The sequence below is a fragment of the Argopecten irradians genome, chromosome 4 (assembly GCF_041381155.1).
Source record: "Argopecten irradians isolate NY chromosome 4, Ai_NY, whole genome shotgun sequence".
NCBI lineage: Eukaryota > Metazoa > Mollusca > Bivalvia > Pectinida > Pectinidae > Argopecten > Argopecten irradians.
The window spans coordinates 47,134,423-47,160,892 of record NC_091137.1 but is presented as its reverse complement, the minus strand read 5'-3'; the positions used below and the strand labels follow the sequence as shown (position 1 = coordinate 47,160,892).

The 26,470-nt window shown below is 32.4% G+C and overlaps 1 protein-coding gene across 1 annotated transcript in view; it reads right to left on the bottom strand.

Annotated features, from left to right (window-relative positions):
• Positions 1–24,143, bottom strand: part of LOC138321842 (homeobox protein Hox-B4-like) — a 74,871-nt gene extending 50,728 nt beyond the window's left edge. The window contains exon 1 of the mRNA XM_069265837.1: positions 24,034–24,143. The gene's annotated coding sequence lies outside the window, so the exon portion shown is untranslated. The remainder of the gene's footprint in view (positions 1–24,033) is intronic.
• Between the last annotated feature and the right edge of the window lie 2,327 nt (positions 24,144–26,470).

Below are 26,470 nucleotides of genomic sequence, written 5' to 3'. Positions count from 1 at the left end.
ACTACATCATATCATGTAGATCAAGATGATTTTTACCTAGCTGTTAGTTGTTTACATGTGTCTGAAGATGGTCAACATTTTATTACGTTTCTAGGAAGTTACTCTCTTAAGAGTATCTTATATCATACCATTTTTTATGGTTTTCACGTTTGTGGTTTTTTTTTAAATATCATTCAGTATGATGCCTTTGCTAATGTTAGAACCGATTAAAAACACTCATCAAAATGCATTTTGATATTAAATATCTTTGTAACATTGGTATTAGGTTTCAATCAGATTTATGCCAATTGTGTTTTAAAGTCCCGGTATAATTTTATCATTGCGAGTTGAGTGCATTCCATTTGTATATAAAATTCGCATACACAATAAAGAGTATTTACTTGACTTTATCTTTTGACTTAACTGGAAAATAACATTAATAATATCATTTCTTGTTGCTATTTTCCCCAAATTATGTTATAAGATTTATCAGTTTTTTTTTTTCTGGTAGAGAATTGACCAGAGGACACCTGTGACAGGATCTACAGATGGCCGCCTGTATACTACCGACGCCCGACATAAATAAATCTACCTTGGCGTGTAAATGGACGAGCCTATCTGTGTCACTACAATTCATTCATAATTCCTACAAATGATGTATTAATAGCTGTCGTGTTACTTTCTCGCTTCGTTTATCTGCATTCTTACTTCATCAGTAAACATTCTCTATATCACAAACTACTTAAGTGTTTACTAGCGTAGAAAACAACATAGCTTACGCTTCCAGGGCTAAGATGCATGCAACCTTTAAAGTAATATTTCTGCATTATAAATAAATATACAAGTGATATATGCAAACAAGCTCAGTGAACAGGTGGTGAAGAAAATGCAACAATAGTAACTGAACTGATGGTTATCTAGAAGGACTGTGGAAAAAGAAGTTTGGTTATGTTTTTTTCAACGTCCTATCAGCAGCTATTCTGTATTTGCATATCACAGAGTTATCTGCCCTTGTGGACAAGTATTTATTTTAACGTCATGCGTTCGCGTGAGTTACGTCATGAGTTTCAGCGAAAACGATGTGAGTTTCGATCACAAAATAATGACGTCACAACTGAAACCTGTCCTAAAGGAAGGTAATTTTGTAATACACAAAGACGGAAAGGTCATACTGGAGGGTGTAAGTGTGTCTTGAATGTATGTGTTTTGGGAGACTGCTATATGCACGGTGTCTTATTGTGATGAGGGCCCCTAATTTCATCATAGTGTTATCTCCATGAAATATACTGTCTACGACATCGAACACCCCGATGACATTATTCTAACACTGAGCCAAAACGTCACCTCAATGGTGGGATAAGTAGTACCAAAAAAGGAGAAGTCACCCTTGCTACACTGATGGAGTTCGGCTAGGGGACAACCCCTCTTCAAATGGGGGGGGCGGGGGGGGGGGGGGCAAATGCTCAATTGAAATCCGAATACGATTCAAATGTCAAGGGAGACATTGCGAAGGAGTCTTTAAGACGGACAGAATAAAATTACAAATTATATTGATAATTACGATCAATATCGGTACAACAGGTATTGGTTCTTATCAAAGTTCCCGTCTTTAAGGGGATACCAAAAAACTATCTTACACTATTTATGTATCGCGGCTTCCTTATTTCGAGATGTGCATTTAAAAACAAGTTCGCAAAGACTAACATTCGCGGATTTGAAAATGTTAGGGATTTTGATTTATATACTAATTAATGGAGAAGAAAAAAAACTTGTTTGGTCTTTTTGACATGCACTTTGTAATACAAATATAGATAAATACTGTCGTTAGCCGCCAACACTTCGTCATCTGAAATGCACCTAGCCACCCTAAACAAACTTCAAAACAGTATCAGCTATCAACCCGAGACACAATTCCGTACAATAGTAAATCCCAGTAAATTTTAGCTGCTTCGCGAGGCGAAATCGTGACCGCGGTCTTTTCATAAATGAAATATGTACTTCAGCGCTCAACATGATACAGTTCTGGCAAAAACCAGTAAATAAGCGGATGGTTAAATAATGCATCGTTGCACGAAAAGGCGTACATTCAACAAAGTGTTATGGATTACAATGTCTACACTTAAAGTAAAATAAACTCTAGGACGGCTTATGTATTACAGCATATTTATTTACTTTTGTTGTAAGAATTCAACTTTCTTCTTTTGAGGGTATTGATGTCTACGGTAAAACGTGAAGTTATCAAAATACAGGTCAAACGCATTATCAAATTTAGAAATATGAATTCAGTTCAAGCCGGTAATCATGTTTTAAAATCATTGTAACATAAATAAGTTCAGTAGGTTACAGCTGAGTAATTAATAACTCCTTAACGAGGTTGTCATTCTGTCTCTGATTCGACACACTAGTCTGCGGGTCTCTCGTGTTGTTCAGAAGAACTATATTACATAATACTGTCGCTTAAATGTACACATAATTGAATACTGAAATGTGTTCAGTTTGGTTCAGTTGTAAATTATTGGATTATTTTTCTGATTAACTTTTTACCTAACTAATTAGATTCTGTTGTTCTTCGATTATACGCAAAGCCATATTCATTTTTACCCCTTTAACACCTTTCAAATTTATCCTCTACATTTATGAATTATAGATATCATGAAATACGATTTCATAATTATGAGGATGTGAAAGGTCTTCACATATACATTCATATGAGATATCAGGCCATGTGATTTCATAATTATGAGGATGTGAAAGGTCTTCTCATATACATTCATATGATAATGTAAATGTATATTAAGATACATCTCATTCAGATAGTTCAAACATATCTTCAGCATCCCTTGTTTTTTCACATGGACATGGAATTAACATGAAATTTAGATTTGTGCTATAATAATACACAATGTAATAAAAAATAGACTGATACATTAATTAACTGGCAAAACAGGATTGCAATACAGTGCTTTGTCAAAGTTCTGCGATAAATTTACGATAAATATAAGTATTAATATACGAGGTTTCGTATGAAATTAAAATACATATATATATATGTACAAAAAAGGCCTATTGTTTCTATGTCCACCATAACATGCAAAGCTTTATATTTCGTTTGGTTTAAATTGTCATATTAAACACGTGAACCATATTGCATATGAGTACTTGTTTTCTGCGCAGAAACACCAAAATGCTCACAATGTGTAAATGTACTGGAGTCAAATATACTCAATGACGTAATGACAGATGTTGAATAGAACTTTCAATAGATCATGGTTATCTGTCGACGAGTGAACATATCAAGTTAATAGCAGAAAAAAACACCAACACCACCCTGAAAGAACCGTTGCTTATCAACGCCTCATAAATCCCTATTTGAGCGACCAAATGTATATTTTTAAGAAAATTGATATCCCACCAAACATATTCATGTTTAACAGTTCTGACGATTTATTTTCTCTCATAAAAACAAGTTCCTGTGTTTTGTGAGAGGCTAATGTGGTATCATTCAAATGGGTTACGAGGAAAGTTGTTTAACGTTTGAAGTGATAGACCTCTTGGGTTCCTGCAGGTTGCAAACACAATACCCGCGAAGAGGTATTACACAACTGTCTTTAATTGTTAGAGCGGTGCCAAAGTGGCACCATGGTAGGCCTTATTGCTTCTCGATAGTGATAAAAGGAGAGAAGTTTACATTCACACATTATGCCTCATATTTGTTTCACCAACACATAAGAATCGTGATGTGGGATTTCCAAGCGGTTTCTGAACAATTACGACACATTTAAGTGTACATGGCTTCAGATGGCTGGTGCTAAGCTCTATAAAGTTTTGGTTTGCTTCTTATCAACTGCTGCTGGGGACAAAATTCTGCTAAGGGCAAACATGGAAATGGGTCGATGCTTCTTTGCAAGACCTTAATGGCATTTTAAGATTTGCTAAGCAAACATCTGCCTGATATGTTATAAATATGCCATAGGGTTTTTGCTTTTATTTCTTTGAATATCAATAAATATTTCATACAGTTGAGTATAGTTTCTTTAATCTAAAATATCCATCAAAGGTTTTATAAACAGGTAAGAATAAACTACGCATGCGTTGAATATTTGATGTAATCTTTAACAAAACATGATGACATCGCCAAAACAACATCCCGTTATACATTCACAATAAACTTATAATTCGTTTTGGAAGTAGCAGTATTAGAAACGATTCGAAGTAAGCCAGTTCGCATAATATGTATTCGACGGTACCATATGGTACATGTATGTCATATATAATAACAAAATTTCCATGTTCACACTTTGAAAATAAACATGATTCTTTTCCGTAGAGGAAATAGCAATATTAGGAGTTTTTGAAGTACATATACAGTACGCATAATGTTATAATTATCTAAAGATGTTATATGCGATGTCATATAATAACAAAATTTCAATTTTCACATTTTAGCTTATTTGTAAAGATCTTACATTTCGATTCCATTCTAATGGAAGCCATGTCGCTTCCTAGAAGAGTATTTTTGTGGTGTAGATATGTGCAGCGCTAGTGACCACTCTAAAACGTCATAATGTCTCGCAGACAATAATTGACACGTCCACTATCGTTCCAAACACATGCAGCGGAAATAACAAGTCACTATCTTTACTGTTGAGAGACAATGCAAGTTGGGTCAACAAAAACATTAATATTATCATCGGACACAGACTCTTCATCCATAATAGACGATATATGACCAGGCTTTTTGCACATTTCTAACAGTGACAACGATCGTTGTATAGCTGATATGGAGCACGTGTAAAGACGTATATAAGATATGTATGTTTCTAAGATAACATGTTGGTGCTAATTGTATCATCACTGTATGCTGTCCGACAATACCGATTTATAACTACTATCTACATCATCAGAAAGTAGACATCAATAAACCATGCCCATCAAGGATATCTATATGATGTATGCAATTGCAGGGTCTTATGACCGCAAAATACAAAATTATATATGATCCACTTGCCCGTACAATCGGTCAGTTGATGGTCAAAATATATATTTGCAACAAAACTATATCGATAAAGACATCCTATAACAATTACATTGTATGTATGATAATTGTTTATGTCAATTGATTTTCAAGTTTGTTTGTTAGTTTTTTTTTTTTTTTTTTTTTTTTTTTTTTTTTTTTTTTTGCGTTTTTTTTTTTTTTTTTTTTGTTTTTTTTTTTTTTGGTATTTTTTTTATTTTCTGTTGCTTTTTTGCTTTTTATTTTAATTGGACTTTTTTTAAATAACCCACAGGATAGATCATTAAGACATGAATTTACAGCTTGAAAAATTCGTCGTTGTGTATAAAGTTGCGTTTGGTTCGTGATTGCCGTTGAACCATGAATATAAAAAAAACATCCAAGTTCATTTATGTGACATTGTTCTTTTTGTTCCATCGTCTATCGACGAAACTATACCAAAGAGCTCCAAACCCCCAAAAATACACCCGAATATTATATATTACACAGTATATACAAATTATAAATCCATCTTTTTTATCCTTCAAACATTTTTTTTTCATACAACTGCACCTGTGCTTTCGTGATTAGCCATACAATTGTCTACGATCTTATCCAGTAAATATGTAGGCGTGATGCACCGAAAAGCAAACGTGCACTAATAGCCTAGCATGGGCACAAATTATGTCATATTAAAATAAGCATGTCGCGTTTCAACTTTACGATCTTATCATTTATATTGAAGCACATGCGTAAAAATGTTCGTGCCAAAAAAATAGAACTTCTTTTTAAATATCTATATTTTTATATGATTATGAAGCACACGTACATGCGCATTTTTATCAGGATATATGCTTCTTAAACAATATTGCGAAATGTCTAGCTTAAATTAAAAACAGGACTTATGTTATCTGCACAATAACACAATACTGTACGTAAAAAAAATGTTTATCCCGTGCCCGCTACAAAAACACATATGAATGTCTTCCCCTTCTGCATATTCTATATTTTGTAAATGACTTATGTAAGACATTGTTTTGTAGAGCTTTAGCATGTCTAAATCTTATTTTTCTTCCTTATGATTTAATTTCATGACTACGTTTTCACAAATTCCAAATTCCCGTCAATTGGTTAATTATAACTTAAATGACTTCATTCCTTGATACAACAAATTTCAATGTTGTCGTTGAATGAATTGTCCCTTTAATATATTTCATGGCCAATGTTGATTTTAGCGTTATATCTCGTCATCCTCATTATATGCAATTATTTTTTCTGCAACACTAGAGCAAATGATTAAACGTACTTTTCGTATGACCTCGATTAGTCATTGTTATAATAAAAATCTTAATTTTTTAAGTTATATAAACCTTGTGTATTTCAAAAAATATTGTACATGTACCACACTACCTCTGATGTGTAATACATTCACAATGTAAGATAATTATATATAGCCTCAATCATAAAACATTTTTGAAAAGTATTATTTGATTGTATAGTCATTGCGAACTATATGAATACAACAACTTTCTTCACATGATCAAGCAAGGATTTCGTCAAGATCTTATGTCCGAAACTTTATCTTCCCGGACGCTGGAACATGAAATATATCTTACCTTCAACCCTATCGCTTACAAGCGAGAGACATCGATCTTTTTCATACCGAACCTTGATAGCTGAATTTGATACGAACCCAGAGATATTTATAGAGTGGCAACAGATCGACTCAGTCACCTTTCAATATGCACCACATCACATCACAGTAAGCAAATATGGAGCCGTAATTCATTTAGTCCCATCTTATCATTGATAAAAGGTTTTACCCAACTCAAACTCTCACGAAGAGATATTATTCAACAAAATATATGTGTTTAACTGAAATTTCAAGCAAAAAATATAATTAAGTAAACAATCAATAAAGTAATCACATTTTGAAACTAACATGATTGAAATATCTTTCAGTATATAACATGAAATCATTTTTTCAAGTATCTGAAGCTTTCGTGTTTAAGCGTGGCAAGCTACAGTGCCAACTATTCCTGCCTTTGTTTCAAATTATACATATGTATATTATAATGACGGTCAGCAGAATAAATCGCTTCCGTGTCACAACAGGTTTTTCCGGTGTCGTTAAGACTAATAAAAAGTTATCACAAAAGTTTAAATCTGATTCATTACACTTTCCCTAGTGTTTGTTCCTGCCGCAACAAGCGTCTTTTACGATGTATATACGATATACAAATGAGGGGAAAGCTACCTATTAAAAAACAGATCATTTACATTTAAACTTTGATATCCTGACGGTGGATTTGAAGACGAGAAAAAAATGAGGACCATTTATTATGCCATTAGAATTAGTGTTGGTCTTACTTTGACGACGTTGATAGACATTTTCTTATAAAGCCATCACATTTTATTACTCTTATCGGCAGTGGCCATAAGACCACGCGCGCACGAGGCATAATGTATTTAGTTTTTACGAAGTCCCCAGAGAAACTGCAATGCAAATTGCCACATATTCCTCGGCAGCTGAAAGCGCGTTTTGATGAATCTGAACATTTCCCCAAACACTCCAAAACTCGTACAGAATGTAAATAGATCGGCTACGTAATCGGTTTATCGGAATGTTCCCCGGACGATAAACAGTAGATGATGTATTGGCCGCGAATACTTACTACAAACATTTACAAATGCTTTCTGCAGCATACAAAGGAATTGCTTAAGTAACTGCCTCCATTGTGCGCGTCATCAAAGGCGCGTCTCTGAGGAGATCCTACTCAGACTTTCTCTCGATTCTCCTCATGTTTCTTCTGAGATCCCCCCAGATTTTCTACACATCACTATTTTCGCCTTCTATTTTGCATTTATTCTCAATATTTTTTATCGACAAGATGCCAAATGGATTGATTAACAGAAAAGCCTTTACAATTATGCATGTTAAAATTACTATATTACAATATCGATATTACTTTATTAGTATGTTTTCTGCTTTATTTCAGGGTATATCTCGAAGTGCGACATACCATTTACAGTTATCGGTTGTCCTGGTCGCTGGTGAACAACTAGAGTCATATTAGAATCGTGACAGAGCGCAGTACATAGGGGGTATTGTGTAACCATGATGTCATAAGTAGATTTGTATTCGAAACATATGTAATAAGTTATGTTTTGTAATGATATAACTTATTATGTAACATAAGAAATGTTTCATATGGTATTATATTGTTCATTTCATGACCTTGAACTGAAAAGTGCAAAGATTCCAGAAACGCTCATATGGAAAATGTCATAGGAAAGAATGTATGCGATAATATTAATTGATTGCAGTCAAGAAATTGAATAACAGATAAAGCTGTTGATATGTTCAAAAAACATTTTTTGTGGAAATACATTATGAGATTTTTAGATCATATAACATATTGCCTTACTATTACTGCGACCTCAATATTTTAAGTGTTACAATGTTTCCATATCTATATTTGTAATTGTCAAATGAAAAACTGCATTTGTCATTAAAGGCAAACAGAAACCATATGGCAATCGATGCATAGATGCATTCAGTTCATAACCTGGAGTCAATAAATCATAAGATAAAGTTATATTTATTACAAAATGTAGTTTCAATATGATTATTTCTGGTCTTTTGTTTTTTCCTGTGTTGCAAATTTAGCTTTTTTATATTCAAGACATCCCTCTTTGCATTGTTCTGAAATCGGTTGATTATACGCGAGAAAAGACCACGTGTTATAAGTATATGTTATTATGTCTTGTAGTGAAATTTTCAAAAAATCATGCCATGACAGCCAGCGAAACACTGTTCTTATATATCCAATTCGACCTTAATGTAGTTATCTAGAAGTATTTTTTTTTTTTAATAGTTTCATTATCATCACATAATTCCAGCCATTTCCATTGTCATTAAACGTAAATATCAAAACCAGAATCCTTTGTGATTCTTCATTTTACATTGGCTAAAATATTTGTAATATTTCTAATAACGAGAAAAAGTAATTTGCCATTTGTCTCCATAACTGTAAATTGCATAATGTAATTTGATTCGCTGAGACATTTTTTCGCATTTTTGGTGTTTTCTTTCAGGAACATTCAATGAATGTTGGCTGATATAAATATGTCAGAGAAGGTCAAAAATATATAATATTGCGACGTACATGCTTCGCCTTTTATTCTAACAATATACCATCCATTTTCGTCGTTCCGCTTAGCTCATTATAACATCATAAATGCCACAAATGTATTTCGCTCTCATCAGTAGTCTCCAAAGGTTACCATTAAATTCAAATTCGTTGATATCACAACGATAAAATCACAGGAAAAAAAAGCTAAAGTTAACCTATCTTTGAACTTACATTCAACGTGTCATTGGCAAAGGTTAACGGAAATGCATCAATCCATTCCACGACAAACACTCACCCGAATCTAGCAAACAAACAAATTTCATTTTAAGAAAAATACCAAACGTTATTGACTTCAAGGTCGAGGAAACAATTACAGTGTAGAAAGTGGGGAATGTACGATACTTTTCTTCACTGCCATCTCACGGCGAAACAAGAAAGAGGCTCGGTTTCCAGTCAGCAATTAATCTTCCCAGCCAAATTAAATAGAATTGGGGAAGACGAGGAGCTAAAAAACACAGACAACACAGTCCCTAGTTCGTAGCAGACATCTACGAAACCAACCAAAACCGAGGATCGATAAAAGACACTAAGAAAAAAATCTTAAAGTTGCGTATAACGCATGTTCGTATGTTTTCACAATAAGACAAATAATTACTGAGCTACATGTACGAATATATGTGTATTTGTTTTTTGTACAACTGAAAGTAAACGCAATATATGTTTTTAAGATGAAAATTAAATGTAGTGTAATGATGTTCAAAAGCTTAACATATCTATATGTAATTTTGAGAAAATATGGGTCAACTCAGTGAGTTTGGCTTACCAAATGTAGTACCCCAAAAATTTGAGAGCGTGTCTGTATTCGCACTGCATACACTGACGACGTAGTAGACATTTGCGGGCAGATCACATTGATGTAAACTGTTTCAACTTTCATTTGTTCTTGCACTTAAAAGTCCCTTTAAGAATGTGACAGTTTACGTGAAGAAAGTGGAGTAAAGCCGAAATACCCCGAGCAAAATCAACCGACAACAGTGTCTCTTACAATTCGAAAGCCAAAGTAATTCGAACACCACCGTCCAAAGTGGCATTGATTATAAAGAAAATATAGGATATAGTTATAATGTATACCAATAATTATCTTAACAACGTAAATATACATTTGCATGTACATTGACCAGTTTAAGACAAAGAGTAAGGTTTTGCGGAAGAGTAGGTGTTCATTTCCCTAGCGCCATACACATTGGGTTTAACTATATGTAGAGTCACATATTAGAATTGCATGGTACATAGTCTCACAAGACCGGGTACATTTTACAGAGTGAAATCAGCACCCGTTATAGTTCTGAAGTTCTGTAAACGCTGGAACCAAACTCTACCTTTGTTGCCTCATGACATGGTTATGTATTTGTCTATATGCCATCTTTAATATATATATCATTGATTTGGAATATTGTAGTTAACCATATACGTATTTAAATGATTGACATTTTTCATATTTTACCTATGTATGCTTATTCACTTTTTGTTTTGATGGAATAGAAAAGCTTTTAAAAGTAATTATTATTTGCAATGTACAAATAAGTATTTCAGTAGAATTTAAATCAGGCACCATTATATTTATCCCCCAAAACATTTTGTTATTTTGGTCGACTCTATTCAAGAGTGTTGACCTCTGGAACTTAACATAATAATTGCAATACGTTTACGAAAAATGATAACATTTGTTCATTTTTCTTTGTTTTCCTTGCGTTTTGGGGTTTCTAAAAAACAGTCATTATGGCTACTTCCAGTTTCAACACCTCTATGATATTGGACAGCATTGTTCAAGGACCTAACCAAAGCTGTGAAACTATGCCATTTTAAAATCTCATCCAAAGCGCAATCTAGTAAGGTAGAAGTGCGAAAGTAAGAAGCGACATTGACTGTTTATTGTTTAAATAATATTTAAATTACTTGATACTATGCATTAAGCGATGTATGATATGTTAGTGTCAAAAATATCGCCAGGTATCAAGGGCCTTTGCCTATGTAATATTTAGTTAATGTTTGGCTACTTGTGTAATATAATAACTTATATAACTTAAAATATCATGACGTACGCAACCAATGACGTGATATCAGAATTATAGGAGGTCGTGACAAAATAACCGCTTCCGCAGGATTTTGACAACATATTTAGACGTTGGCAATATGAAAATATAGATTGATTTAGTTAAACTCGAGGTGTTAACGTTAACTTAACACTTCTTAGACTCGTTTTATAGAATCTGAAATGAACACTCATTTGAGGTTCTATACGTCCAACGTTAAAAACCTGGTTTTACTTACAATTCATTTCATATTTTGCTTCGATAGATAAGATCTCATTTACTATGCACAACATCACAATTGTATATTGCAGTGAAACGCGTGCCTCTTTTTGCTCTTGAATATACATGCCTCATAAAAGTGGTCAACACCAACAAAGCCGATTGATCTCGGAAAGTCTATTATATACCAACTTGGATAATTTATAGGTTTTAAATATATATAGATCATTATAAAACACTTTATTATATTTTAATCATCCCGGTATTGCCAAATAATTTTAAAAGCAATCCATGATAAATGTGGTGAACAACTACGGGTAGTATGAAGGAGTGGGCGAGGTTAAACCTTAAATGTTTTATATAATCAGTCATGGTACCGTAACGGAACTGCGGTACTGTGACAGCCACGCCATTCATTATAATATCTATCTTTTTAAGTAAATTTTTGAAGTTAACGTTTTGAATAAAACATATATTTCATGCGTTTTGTCAAATTCAAAAACGTAAAATCTAAAGAAAAGAAAAATGTTTACGTATCTGTAAAAAATTCCTTTAGAGATAAAATCAGCCTACTCACGTATTTTACAGCATTCAAGTGAAATGTTTTGAGAAGTCAGTGGAAGGCATAGAATATACTGTCCAAATGATGAATGTCGCTTACATTCTAGACAAGATGAAAAGACTGCCCCATAGAAAAGGAGCCTACTCCAATGCAAGATAAGAGACGGCATGGAGATTAATGTGTTTTTGCGTACGAAGACAAGTTTTGCGATATGGAAAGACCACTTAAGTACCAGAGTTAAGGCACAGTGATATCGGTACTAAACACAGATATCTAGGTGGTAAGTCCAATTTATGGGACCAAAGAACAAAGACATCCTATTACCCATCATTGCCTTTGAAGTGCAGGTTAATTAGCAAAAATCGACAAGAGAGTTAAGTACCTTGCTATTTTCTTATTGTTGATCTCCAGGAAAAGTATGTAATTGCATAAGTATAACTAAGCAAGCGCTATACCAAAAATAACCTGCAATCGTAGATGGTATATCCCTGGATATATATTGCTGCAAAACAATTACAATTTCATTTTATATGTACATTTTTATCATCGAAATTATTGTGTATGTTACCCTACTGTGATACTAGGTTTGAATGTTTTGTCGTATATACCTTTCAGATTTGTCTATAAAGACCACCCAAGGGACAAAAAAGAAAACAAGAAAAGATATTTATGGTCAGGTGGTCAGTATACACAGGTTATTATGTGTTAAAATTTACCAATTACAACCCCCGAGAAAGTGGCTTATTAACCAGGTTGTCTTTATAGAGAGGCTTATCACATATTTGGATGTAAACGATATAAGGTTATATATCATTACTTGTAACGCATTCTGCTTGTTAATATGGTATAGAGGAAGTACATTGTCTAAGAGAAATTTGATTTGAAATTGACTTTAATATACAGACTTTGTTCTATGATATATTTAAGGCCAACTCTTTTCTATTGCAACTATATCACATACATCATTATCGATTATTGTAAATCTACAAAAGTACACGTCACTCCGAACGAACAACGGAAATAAATAATCTGATATCTAATAATAATATTCTCATGGAAATTAGATATGCCTATGATATGCGCAAATCATGAAATCCAGATGTATAGAATCCCAATGGGACCGTAATAATCAAGTTTGTAAGCCATCTTCACACGTTTGTGTAAAAACCTTAACGTGATAGTACATCAATATTGTTATTTAACAATATCTTGTATATTCTTAGTTGTGTATATATAGCGAGGTTCACACACATATATACTCCATGAAGCATATCTGAAATGGTTTGTAGACACGTGTGTCGATATGGCACTATGTATACGAAGTATTGGCGGAAGGATTTAAATTCGAAATGATTACGCGGGTAGGCAGTGGCAATATAGTCCGCCGGGTGACGCTCAACCCTGCCTATTATAAAGTCTGCATAGCTTGGCCTCTCACCACGGGAACCGATCTCACCAAGTGATACAGACCTTTGATGTTATTTATGCACGCAGTTATGATATATTAACTTCCGTTTTGTCGATATAGTCCTAGCGTTTGTGATTTACGCATTATCCTCGCGTTATCGCATACACTAGCCTGAGTAATGAAAAATGAATGTCAAAACACGTTAAAAAGAAAAAGCGTAATGTTACTGAAGACGACGCATTAAACACATATTAATTTCACTGAATGAAAAATGATGACAAATGATTGCATAAAAGTATGGTATGATTTTGTAATTACTCTCGAATTTTCCGGCTTTCCACTAGCGTAAGATGGCATTTATGTTGGTAGCTTTGGCTAAATTTGCGAGAGGTACGTTACGTAATGAGCAAATAATGTCACAACTCTTGAAAGTCACCTGTGGCACGCCCCAAAGGGTGAGAAAGCCGGGGAGTGTACTGAAGTCAGGCCGATTCAGCGGTGTAGATTTAATGTCAAATGGCGAACGTTCTCAAGTTCTGAAACTATTATTCAATACCCTAACTTGTTTTATATTACCATCCGAGGAAATGTATTTCTATAACGCTAAACATTTAAAACTTTGCCAAAAACCGAGATATGTTAACTTCCGTATGCTTATATTTGATATATGTGCCTAACCTAACCTAAATAAAAAAGAACATTTTCGAATTCGCTTTATTTGTCTATATTTTATCATGGCAACAAAAGCTGCAAAATTAAAGCAACACCGTTACAATTTGTAGAAGAATTTAAACAAAATGTCAGGAATATCTAATTATCGTGAACAAAAAACGATATGCTTACACTTTAAGTTTAAATATTCAATTGATTTTAGGGCCAAAGAGAGCCCAAACCATATATAGTCCTTTGTATTCACATTCTAATCCAACTGTAACAGATGCTATTTTGCTTCCGTTCTGATAAGTAATATTTACTATTCAAATACAAGTTTTAAACTACAGCATAATGCATTAAGAATTGAATGCAAAACATTAAACGCTGAGTTTTTAACCTTCATCGCTCGCTATTATATTTCTATATCTGAATCATAAGCCTTCATCGGCATGATAAATTTGGAAAAGTTAGCATACATGTATGCTAATGATTATACTTTTTTTCTATGTTACATTATTATATTTGTGTAATTATTTGATACATATCTAAATAGGCTAAATGACAAGAATAATAACACATTTGTTATTATTATGAATAAGACATGTATCTGGTTGGTGATTAAATACCGTCTTATTTTTAATATAAACGTACAGAGAATTGAACATTTGGGAATCTTTGCCATTTTGTTAAGTTTATTATTTCATCAAATGAGAAGTCATATAATGCAGTAATATCTGTCTTTGCATATTACAGAGTTAACGCCCTTGCGGGTAGGTATCTATTGTTACGTCATTGTTTTGTGAGCGCAATTCACGTCGTTTTCTCCGAAAAGTATGACGTTTCGCTTTCAAATACATGAAGTCACAATCAATACCTACCCGCAAGGGCAGATAACTCTGTAATATGCAAATACATAATATTTCTGTCATGACTGACCTCTCCGCTTAGTTCTGTATTACATATTTATGATAGCAATGACAGCTAACAACATGCAGTGGTTACATACTACAAGTCCCTTTAAGGAATCTCGATACAAATGTCGGTTAAGGGATGTTTATTTGCATTTTTTTATCGCGCGTTTGGGGTAGATTTCACAACGTTGCACTCTATCACAAACCACTATTCTTTATTAACGTCGCATACAAATTGTCTGCAGATATTTGAGAATAAGGATTCACATAGAAGATATTTGTGTTTATCATATATCTTCACAACTGTGCTGTAGAGTAATGTTCTGGCCGTAACCTCATGGGTAGATTCGGTTACCGAGTCCTTTATGAACTCTGCGACAGAAGGATCGCGATACACCAAATCCTTGAACTAAGGATCTATATAATATCTCCATACCACTAGATTAAAAATCTACGGTTTAATCTTCAACTAAAATGCATAATGGACGACAGTGTCAATAACTTTTTGCATATTGGTATAAACATGCAACCGTATAGGACGGAAATAGAATCCCCAATTAATGAAAAAAAGGTTGAATACGTAATTGGGGCTGATTTAAGACAAGAATGAATATAACGCTGCGGTTGGTACGCGCTTTAAATATGCATTACCCAATTAAAAGGCTTTGATTGTCAAATCTAATTCAAATCAAAATTAACCTACCAATACAAGAAATTATAATTTGATCATATAATCTCCTGTTCTCACAATGCATAATATGATGCATTTGTTTAGTTTTGCAATTCTTTGTGATTTGAGTATCTTTAATATTGTATTATTGCTATTCATATTAAACGTAGTAATGTACTACTTGCAAAACTAACAGTAATTATATAAAGCGGGACACCCATCTTTTGTATCGTCAATTTGGAATGCAATCAATAGTTCTGTGATCGTTATTCGTGAGTCTATTATTGAATTAAATTAACAATAGGTAAGCATCGAACAAAAAACGAAACGAAAAAAATATACATGCCAGACCTTAATACACTATTTATAATACAATCAATAATTCTGAAAACATTTTCTCTTCGTTTTTATTGTAATACGATTAGCTGGCATATCTATTCACAAAAATAAATAACTTTTGAATCAACAGAAACCTTAAAACTACAGCAAAATTGGTCAAACAAGAGAAATACATTTAAAAGTATATGAAAACCAAACAAGAGAACCAGTTACACCGGAAGAGTAAGCATCTTGTGTTTCAATGATTGCACTCACTATATACATCTGTCAAATATGAGATCACTGACAATGAGAATCAAGAGCTGTCTACGTGACTTTACACAACGGCCAGGCATATCCACACATATGTATATTATTATATTTGTATTTCTATATATTTGGGTTTTTTGATTTTTGTAAACAAGGAAGAGACTACATAGTGGAAAATCATGAGAGTTGCTGTAGCAACAAACAAAAAATCACATTCAGAAGTTATCAAGCGGTGCCTCGGTTTGACCAACATTCCGCCCTTTTAAACTGTTATTTAGTTATGAAAGGGTTGCGATACGGAGGTTTCGATATCCGAAAATGACGTGGATAAATGACAATTTACGGTCGATTTGTCCCACCATCCGGTGATTATGACGTCATCATTTGACATGATTTTTATGACGTCATAATCACCGGAAGGTGGCACTTATCGACGGTAAATTGTACTTTACCCTCGTCATTTTGGAATCTCGAAACCCCCGTGTTCAACATTATTAAACTGTTTTGTATAACTTCATCTTTATGTACTACAGTATAGTAACTGTCCCAGATATTCACAGATCATGCATAGAAATTTAGAAAAGGTCAATATTGTCAGTATTTGTCAATCTAACAACTTAAGACCGAACCATTCAACCAATTGATATGCATCTTTTGTACCTACATATTCTTTTGAAATGCCAAGTATGTTCCGAATTGCGCTCGTTAAATTTTAGCAGTAGAAGAGCTATCAGAATAAGGTTAAATCACCGTTACAATTAAAACAGATAATCAATTAATATTTCAAAGACAATAATCCAGATCACTTACCTTTTCCCATGTATGCTCACTTACAAAAATGAGCATACATGGGAAAAGATATGTGACAACAAAAGTTTGGTAGACAACAAATCCAACGAAAGTTGCTGAACGGTGCCAAATGTGATATAGCCTTCATATTTACCAAAATACATCATTACTGGACGAACAGACAGCATATTTGATGTAGATATATGTAACCAAATATATTTTCTAAATAACGTGACAAGTACCAATTAATCACTATTTCAAAATGACGATAACACGATCATTGAAGAATAAATTAGAACAAAATGTTTTAACAATCATTTGATTCGATTCAGATAGAACGACTGGTGCGTTCTTGTATTTGCCTTAGCCTGGCAAACTATCGGCCTTGCACTCTTGTATAGGATTTTTACGATGGTATCATATCGACTCTCTTGTATATGACCTGATATTTGATGATATCATTAAAACAAACGGTGACACATTGGAAGTACATTAAACTGTATTTTATCACTTATGTTTTATGATATACTGTAAGATAGCCGATGCAAATATTTTACCAGCACTTACAAACACATATATCAGTACCTTGGACTTTTTAAGGACTATATTTTTGATATATAGGGGAAAATGTTTATACTAAGCACAATTTGTCGGTGGGATTTCAATAAGAATACAAATGTTACAATACATTGTGATGTCATGGCAGGAGGAATAAAGTGACGTCAATGACGTGACGTCAGAATTTCGAGGACGTCGGGAGAAAATGGCTGCATCCAGGATGTTTGCAGTACATTTTAGAGTTGACGTTCTTTGTAGATTGTTGAAGTTGTATGATAGAAAGCATCTTATATTTGTGATCATTTAAGTATGTCTCGAAGATTTAATTTTTTGCTCGCCAAGACTTGCAAAGATAAAAAAACTCGTTTCATAATCTATTATATTCAATGAACTTGTATATATGAAAATGGGAACTTAAGTGTTAATCAGAACTACATTGTAAACATTTAAAATGAAGTTAAGCTATAGATTTTTTATAAGTATGTAGTGTTACGTAAATGATGTTTTCTCTTCTTTCTTAGGTCTAGAAATTCGAAATATGTAGGAAGAACGGTGACAATTTCTCATGATGTCAACCAAAGCTCTGTCTTTGACATGCAATACTTTATGTCTTGTAAAGCAGAGGATGGAAAGCAACTCGCGGATACTATTACTGAAGATTAATGTACCCTCATCGAGGGAAATTGAATTTAATCAACCAATGCTGTGCCATTCTTAGAGACAGTAGGGTGTCCTGTAAACACGAAATACATACGGGTTGTACAAATTACCGGGCCTTACCTTAGTGCTACGTCGGTAAAACCAGTGTCCCCATATATCACTGTCCAGTTATCACAGGGGGCGCTCAACAAACGGGAACATAAAGAATAATTACACACAAACATATATATCATGTCTCATTTCTCTCTGGTATGGTACTACCAGTATCTGTTCTCTCGCATTTTCAGCTTTTTGTCGACGCTTTTTTTCCTCATTCGTGCGAAAATTGTCACCATTTCATCATATATAATCACTGAGAAACATATGCTTTGAAATGGACATGGATGTTTGATGTGATCAATTACCATTATAAGATATATCTGGATGATGCAAAATGTCATTTGCATATATTTTTTTTACGAGTCAAGAGTAAACATGTTGGTGATTTTTTTTTATTTAAGATACACATGTCACTATCCACCAATTGACAGTAAGAAAAAATGAAGTAATAACGTATATAATAAATAAGTATTGTTAACTTCCCATAACTCCAAGCAAAAAAAAATAAAAAATAAATAAGCACCTTCAAAAAATAATCACACAAATCGATTGCTTTTACTTCTAGGGCTAGCAGTAATCACAACAGTTGATTGAAAATTGATTGTGATTATTTAAAACATACATATTGCTATAAATATTTATGGTAGCTAGGTATACTGTACAGAGACTGCAGCTAGTTTGTTGAAACATTGTAAAAACAACACAGATTGAAAATGTTGTAAAGGTCATTTTTTTAATTTCAACAAACTAGCTGCAGTCTGTGTACAGAATACCTAGCAAATAATTAAAAAAAAAGACTTATATAAGAATGTCGGGCTGTGTGTAGAAGATCTGGCGCCCTATTTATATATCTACGTATACTGAATATTATGAAATTTACAAATACACAATATATAGTTTACCCGAAATCTATATGTTTCTTTTTCAGGTTTTTTCGCCGGCGCGAATAACCATAATTTAAGAAATCAAAAGCAAACAGGAATAGATAAAATATATATTATCAGTAAAAAGTCTCCAAAAACAAACAACAGCAACACAAAAAGTTCACCTGGTGACAGCGTTTTTGAGATGAGAACTATTCTAAAATTGCAAGCAGTTCTTATTTTAAAATATATATGGAAAAGAAAATTATGCCAAATCTTAAATCAATTAACTAAATGTGCATAATTATTATAATCAGGTAAGTTACCCTTCATTCTGAACACTTCATGTGAACAATGTGAAGGACACACTGTTTTATCTGAGGTAGGAAATAGTTCATTTGTCTTACGTTTTTCAAACAATATATTATATCCTTAATTTCAAAGCTATATAATAGCACTGGTGCTTCCACAAAACGGGGCTTCGCTGACTTAAAGTAATATTTCATTCTGTGTTGGGTTGAACTTAATGTCTTTCTGATAAATGAATATTGTACTGATTTTTTTTCCTGGAAGAAATTAAATCCTTTTAATTTAATGATGAAACATGTATCTTAGTATATGATATGTCGTTTTCTCCCATGAGAGCGACTAAGTTATATACACGTATACAAAATCGTCTTACATTTTTTGTGAAAATAAGCTTGAAACAGTCTAAAATTGCCGCTAAGTCCGTGTCGCACTATTATTACTGTATTGATTTTCCAGAGATTTATGTCCCCTTTCCGACTTCATCTGTAGGTTTGTAAGTTCGATACAAAACACTGTCCTTCCCCGTGTACAGTGATATATGGATTTAACTGTCCCCGAGACTTATCCAAACCCCTTGATGGATAATCGAACCAATTTTGTATATAAATTTTTAAGCCTGCGTACGTAATATACCTTACATAATATGCTATGCTACCTACGGGAATTAAAAACTGAAGGGATTCGGTATTTTATTATATTTTGTGTCCATCCACCGCAACTTTTGCAAGATTTATATGTGCTTTCTAATGTATTTAACTTGTTTACTGCACTCGTGGGTACTATGGCTAGAAGTATGGAATCGGATTCACAACTTTTAGCTCATTATGCAACAAAAGTTTCAAGATTAGTTTTAACTTTCCTCTTTTCTTTTTAGGTTACAGATCAAGTTGTCGAAACACTCTTCATGGCATTTCTTTGAAAAAGGAAGAACAAGGAAGAAATACAATGTAATTATCTCAAAGCGATTGTGTGTAGTTTTCGCATTTCTAGCAGCGAGTGAGACCAACATAATATCTCTATCAACTTACAGATTAATAGTTATCACGTTTTTTGCATTAAAATTTGATAATGAACACGTATTATATTAAATAAAAAATAAATTTTATAATTTTACAAAACTTGCATTTACTTTTTTGATGCTTTTTTTCACGAGAATTAAAAAAAACCCACCAATGTTTAAAATATTAATTTTAGTAACTCCATGTTGTTTTAGTATTATTAGGATATTCTAGTTGAACATAATTTTTGAAGTGAGTATGTCTGAAATGACTTCAGCTAGTAAATCCTTTCTTACTTTTTTATTCATATATAATTATTTCGATGATAACGTCATCAAGTAATATAAATTTCATATACAAAGACATACTTAAATGAAAAAAGGCACCCAGGTCAAGAAAATTATTAATAAACGTGTTCCTTATCTTTCGAAAATAGCAATAAGTGTTTTTTTTATATGTAAGTATATAGCATATATAAAAAGTGATTATAGAGAATGTATATCTATTATTTATAGCTTGTCTAACGTTTGACATGCAAATCGTGTTTTCAATTTTGTTAAAGCATCTTTGTCGACAACAGAAGAAATTATTTGCACTTAAACAAAACAAAAAATATCGAAAATTCATTTTTGAAAAAAAAAAATCATTATTGACATCATATGTTTAAAATTGTGAGAAAAATACCATGACGATGTATTGTAGGCTGTTAGGGATTTGATTTCTTATCTGTCGAAGACATCTTGCGCTGAACAGACAGGGATGTGGGAAGAAAAAAACATACTGCTAAATTACACACTAATGAATATATGTCAATTGCAGATATTGTGTAAATATCGCGGATATGAAGCATTTGATATCGCCAATCAGGGATATTGCATTTTATTTCCAGATAATCTTTGTGGTTCCAAGTACGATTTTCATAAACATCTCCGTAACACTAATTAAGCATGGTAATCGGTTTCTGGGTATGCACACCTAACGGTGAATTCCTAATTTTATTTTAATTCCGTTACTTTTATCGCATCAATATCAATCCGACAATATGTTTTTATTTTTCTCCAGATTTATTTATGGCCATTTAATGACATTAGATATTTAAAGTTTTTAGAACGACATAAAATAGTATCATATGTGTCGTCTAAAAATTCGGAAATAGCACAGGGTAAGTGATGTTAGGTTCACCTTCAGGAAAATTTATTGTTGTTTAAAAATGTCAATTAATTCGAAATCCATTATAACGGTACTATTCACAGGAACCAATTTCATGATTATCGTCTACACATCAAGTCCCGATGTTTCAAAATTTTTGTATAATTGAATCTGAGAACTTGATAATTTCCAACCAGAACTATCTCCTGTTTTCTTTTTGTCAATTTATTTTATTTCATATTGATCCACGTTAATAAAACCTTGTTGGTATATTTTAAGTTGTATCAGCACGTTTATTTCCATCCTAATACTCTTATCAATAAATTCGTTATGAGTTCAGGCAAAATGGGCCAATTCGTAGACTTTATGACACTGCAAATCGACAGCATTGAATAGTGATTATTGATTTGCTTATTGTCTACGAACACGGTATCAAAGATTTGAAACGGACATGAAGAAGATTTAAATCAAATAATATGTTTATTACACTTTTTTGTTGATTTTTTATTTATTCTGCTTTAATTGGAGCCAATTAAACCACTCACATTTGACATTTCTGATTTAAAGATTTAATTTGATGGTTTCATGACGTTATATACACAAGAGAAAAAAATACAAGAGTACACAAATTACTTTATAACAACGAAATTTTTTATGAATTATATTATATCATATCAGCAAATATATATTGAAATATAATATTCCGTGATGATGAAGTAGGTCGTAGTGGATTATGACAGGGATAGACGGATATTTGCATAAATGAAATTGCATTTTTAAAGAAAATGTAATATTTTACATTTGTATGGAATTGACTTGCTTTTTAAAATTTTTAAAAAAAGGTTGAAAGCATTTTTATTGGTTTGAAAAAATGTTTATTTACGTCCACACCCAGACTCATTCAACACATTACATCAATGTATTTTTAAGTAAGACAGAGCTAGGTATTATTATATATTGATATTTATATAATGAATATAAGTCTTAAAATTTAGCTATCATTGTATAAGTATTATTTTTATATAGAGCCCAAATAAAATAATATCAAACTTTATACATTGCACGATGTTTTTATCTACCCAAAACATCTTCATCGCCTTGATCAATATAATGAATAAATATAGTGGACTCGAAGTGCTATTTTATTGGTTGGACAGCTTTCAAGTTAGTTCCAAGCAAATGTTTTTATAATCTTATTGCTTCACAATTCAGAAGAAAAATGGAATGGTGATCTAGTCTTCATTTGAAATTTTGTACAAAAAAATACCCTACATCTCACACCAAAATTGCGTGCAGTATAAATAAAGTTTAATAAATATATTTGCTCTTCATTTCACATTCTTGGTTTTCCACCCTTTGTATCTGAGTGGATGCGACGTTTTATCACAGCAGATGATTTACTTTCTACATGTGATTTATATTTATAATACCACACATGCATACATCGACACATATTCTAAAATAATATCGTCAAATCCATTTCATTTTCCATGAATTAATTATTACAATACATTACTTAAACAGTATTTCTATAATGTAATAAGTACTTTGGAATCGTAAAATCTGTAGTCGATCTTTCTTACACCAGTATACAATTCATGAATGCTTTCTGGTATAAGAATGTATATTTTAAATTTATATGCAGTCAGGATTTATCACATGAGGATATGTTCCAATATTAAAGATGAAAAACATGCAGAGGAAAAACAAATAATATAATATTAGTTTTTATACACAAATATCTATAAATAAAAGAATAAGTCCAAGGTCAATAATGAAATTTTAATTCCATGTTTATTTAGAAATGCAAATTGAAAAACGAAAAAAAAAGACAAAAAAATACACAAGTACTGGATAGGGAGGAAATATCAATTAGTTTATCATTTACAGAAAACATTAATAGTAAAGCGCGGTAAATCAGCCACCTTTCCAAGCCGGACTCATCATGTGGTCAGCCATGGGAAAAGTTAACCGCCGATTCGATACAATGGTCAAAAACACAGGGGAAGTGCTACGTCACAGAAGTCATAAATCCAGTCCGTCTGGTCCCTTTCTTAGACCTGTTACCAAAATGACCACGAGTAGTTGGAAACCAAACATAAGCAATAAATTTAAATCCTCTCTAATTCACTCCTGTCAGACGTCAGGTGCGTTGAGATGAGCGGCTTTTTATTAATTCGAAATATTTCATCGGCGTAAAATTGTCAGAAAATTACAATTATACAAAACGGAGAGGTCAAAGAGCGCTGGAACTCCGTAGGTATTTCACGGGACGAGCGCCGAGTAAGGGTCAAAGAACCGCATCCGTGGTAGGGTTTCGACTTATTTACGACCGGATTTACCGGGAACACAATACAAGAATTTTCAGCAAAGCCATATAAAACTATTAACTTACCGTGAAAGCTGTAAATCTTTCGAGTCGCCCCAATATTTGTTTGGCTGGTAGAGAGAAGAACTTTAAACGCTACCAAACACTATCTTTTATGCGAGATCGTTTCTCTAGAAAATTGACCAATCGGCGAGACTGATACAGGGAGTAGCGGTGTGAGGCGAGCCGTGAAGATGAATGCACAGTGTGAGAATCGGAGTCAGATTTCAATTGGAAGACGTGTTTTGTGTATCAGCTTGACTATAGGAAATAATAAAACTGAGTAAACTGCTACTACGTCTAGTAAGTAATATATATAAGTGTATATTTATGAAATCAGGCGCAAGTCGAACATTGAATACAATACTACGCCTATATACCGTACGGGAGAGAGGTAGGATAGACATATATACAATTCAGATATTGATTAAAATCAGAAGTATATCAACGCGAACAATTTTATTTAAATATGTTTGATTTCATTTGTGTTGAATTTTTTCATATTACAAGTAGTTCATTCGTAAAATAATATTTACTTTAAGCTAAATGTAGAACAATCATGAACTTACTAGCGTTAGGTTGCACTCTATATCATTATAGAGTAAATATATAAATATAAGTTTCGAGAAAATAAATGGGAAGCTAACGTATGAATTGTAAAATCAAAATTCATTTAATATTACTCTAATATCGATATTTGGTATGTCTTCATAACATTATTTGTTTTAAGATATCTTTCTTATTTTTGATGATTTTTGTTTTGCATAATCAGAACATAATATAAATTTTATTCGATGTTTCACGATGGTTTTTGATACAAAATTACTCGATTCGTTCATATCTAGTGTGTTATAAATCGGAATTTCGCCTCGTTTAAATATTCATTGTTAAAAACTGACTAAATAATTCATTATGTTAGCATGTTGTAACCTCTTTCATGCTAAATTCACGTAAGCAACATCACGGAAGTTCAAATATTTTCTTCTGTTATTGAATTAAGACATCGCTTCTTTTGTCTGTAAATACGTAACTAAATGCAATAAGTTTTTGCTTATTTCATTATTGCTATAGTAAATTAATTTCAATTAGATTAAAAACAAAATGTATTTTTTTAACTCAACAAAGGGTAGATAATTGGTACTCTATCAAAACCAGTACGGACTGCATTCGGTGAGACCACCGGGATATGTCTTCATAATAATGTTCGTTACAAATATATTACTCTTTAAAACCCGGCTCATACATCATGTGTATTCTCCTTTTAGATAAATCAGTTTATATTTTACAAAGGCGTGTTAACCGTATGATGAACACGTCTTGCATTGAATACTACCAGACGGGTTGTTTGGTAAACTGTTTTTGTTACTAATACAACAAAGTATTGTTAAGTGGGGTTTTCTCTCGGCAAGTGTTCTGTAACTTTGACGTTACACAAGTTATTTTTTGAACAACAATGTTGTATTATGTTATTTTCCATTCAAGACGATTCACTTCTGTGTGTTAGGCTTAATATCCTTGTTTCTAGCATAGCAATGATTCTCAATAGTTATATACAAACGTAATGATATATCAGGTTACATTTGTAGAAAAGCGATATGTTACGGGTTGAATACTTCTCTTTATGTTAATGCTATTCTAAGACAGACAAATATATAATAAGAAAGAGCATAATTAAAAATCCCTCAGTATCTGAAAATCATAGCAAAATAAAATGGTGAGATATATTATTAATCATCAGAAATGTTACGTTCTGAAAAATGATTTTTTAGGTCCATACACATTTGAAAATTATATTTCTGATTTTCATATATAATTGTTGTTTTTATTTCGTAAATCAATAATAAAAACAATTGTTTTGTTATTGCTAAATTAGGCTCTGCACGTAAATGAAGAGTAAGTGGCATCGGTTGTCTTCGTAAGGACTGTGAATTTATATATTTTTTTTCTTTTCTCATTCAATATTCGCATTATATTTTTTCAGTCATTTTGTACATATTTTGTGTTCTTGTCTTTCCTTAAATAAACATATCTTGCTTAACAAAAAATGTTAAACAACAGTTACACAAATAATGAAAAAAAATGTATAATTTTGATGTAATGTTGTTCATTGTGATAAAACCTGTCTTCATGTCTTCATAAACAACGTGTAATGAATATAAATAACTTTGGAGATAAACCGCAAAAAAGAACATTGAACCGAAATGTATATGGATGGGAATTTGCGTATGTGTATTTGAAATCTCAATTCGTTGTAAAACAAAATATGTTTCTATTACGTTTTATTTTAACCACACGACACGGGAAAAATAATAATAATAATGCTAGATTACAATGAGTTAAACTTCGTTGTCAACCGTCTATCATAGCATTAATGCATTTTAAAATAAAATAATTCTTTTAAACAATACAAACGACATACTTAAAATACTGCATAAAAACAAATATGATTTAAAATACAATCAAA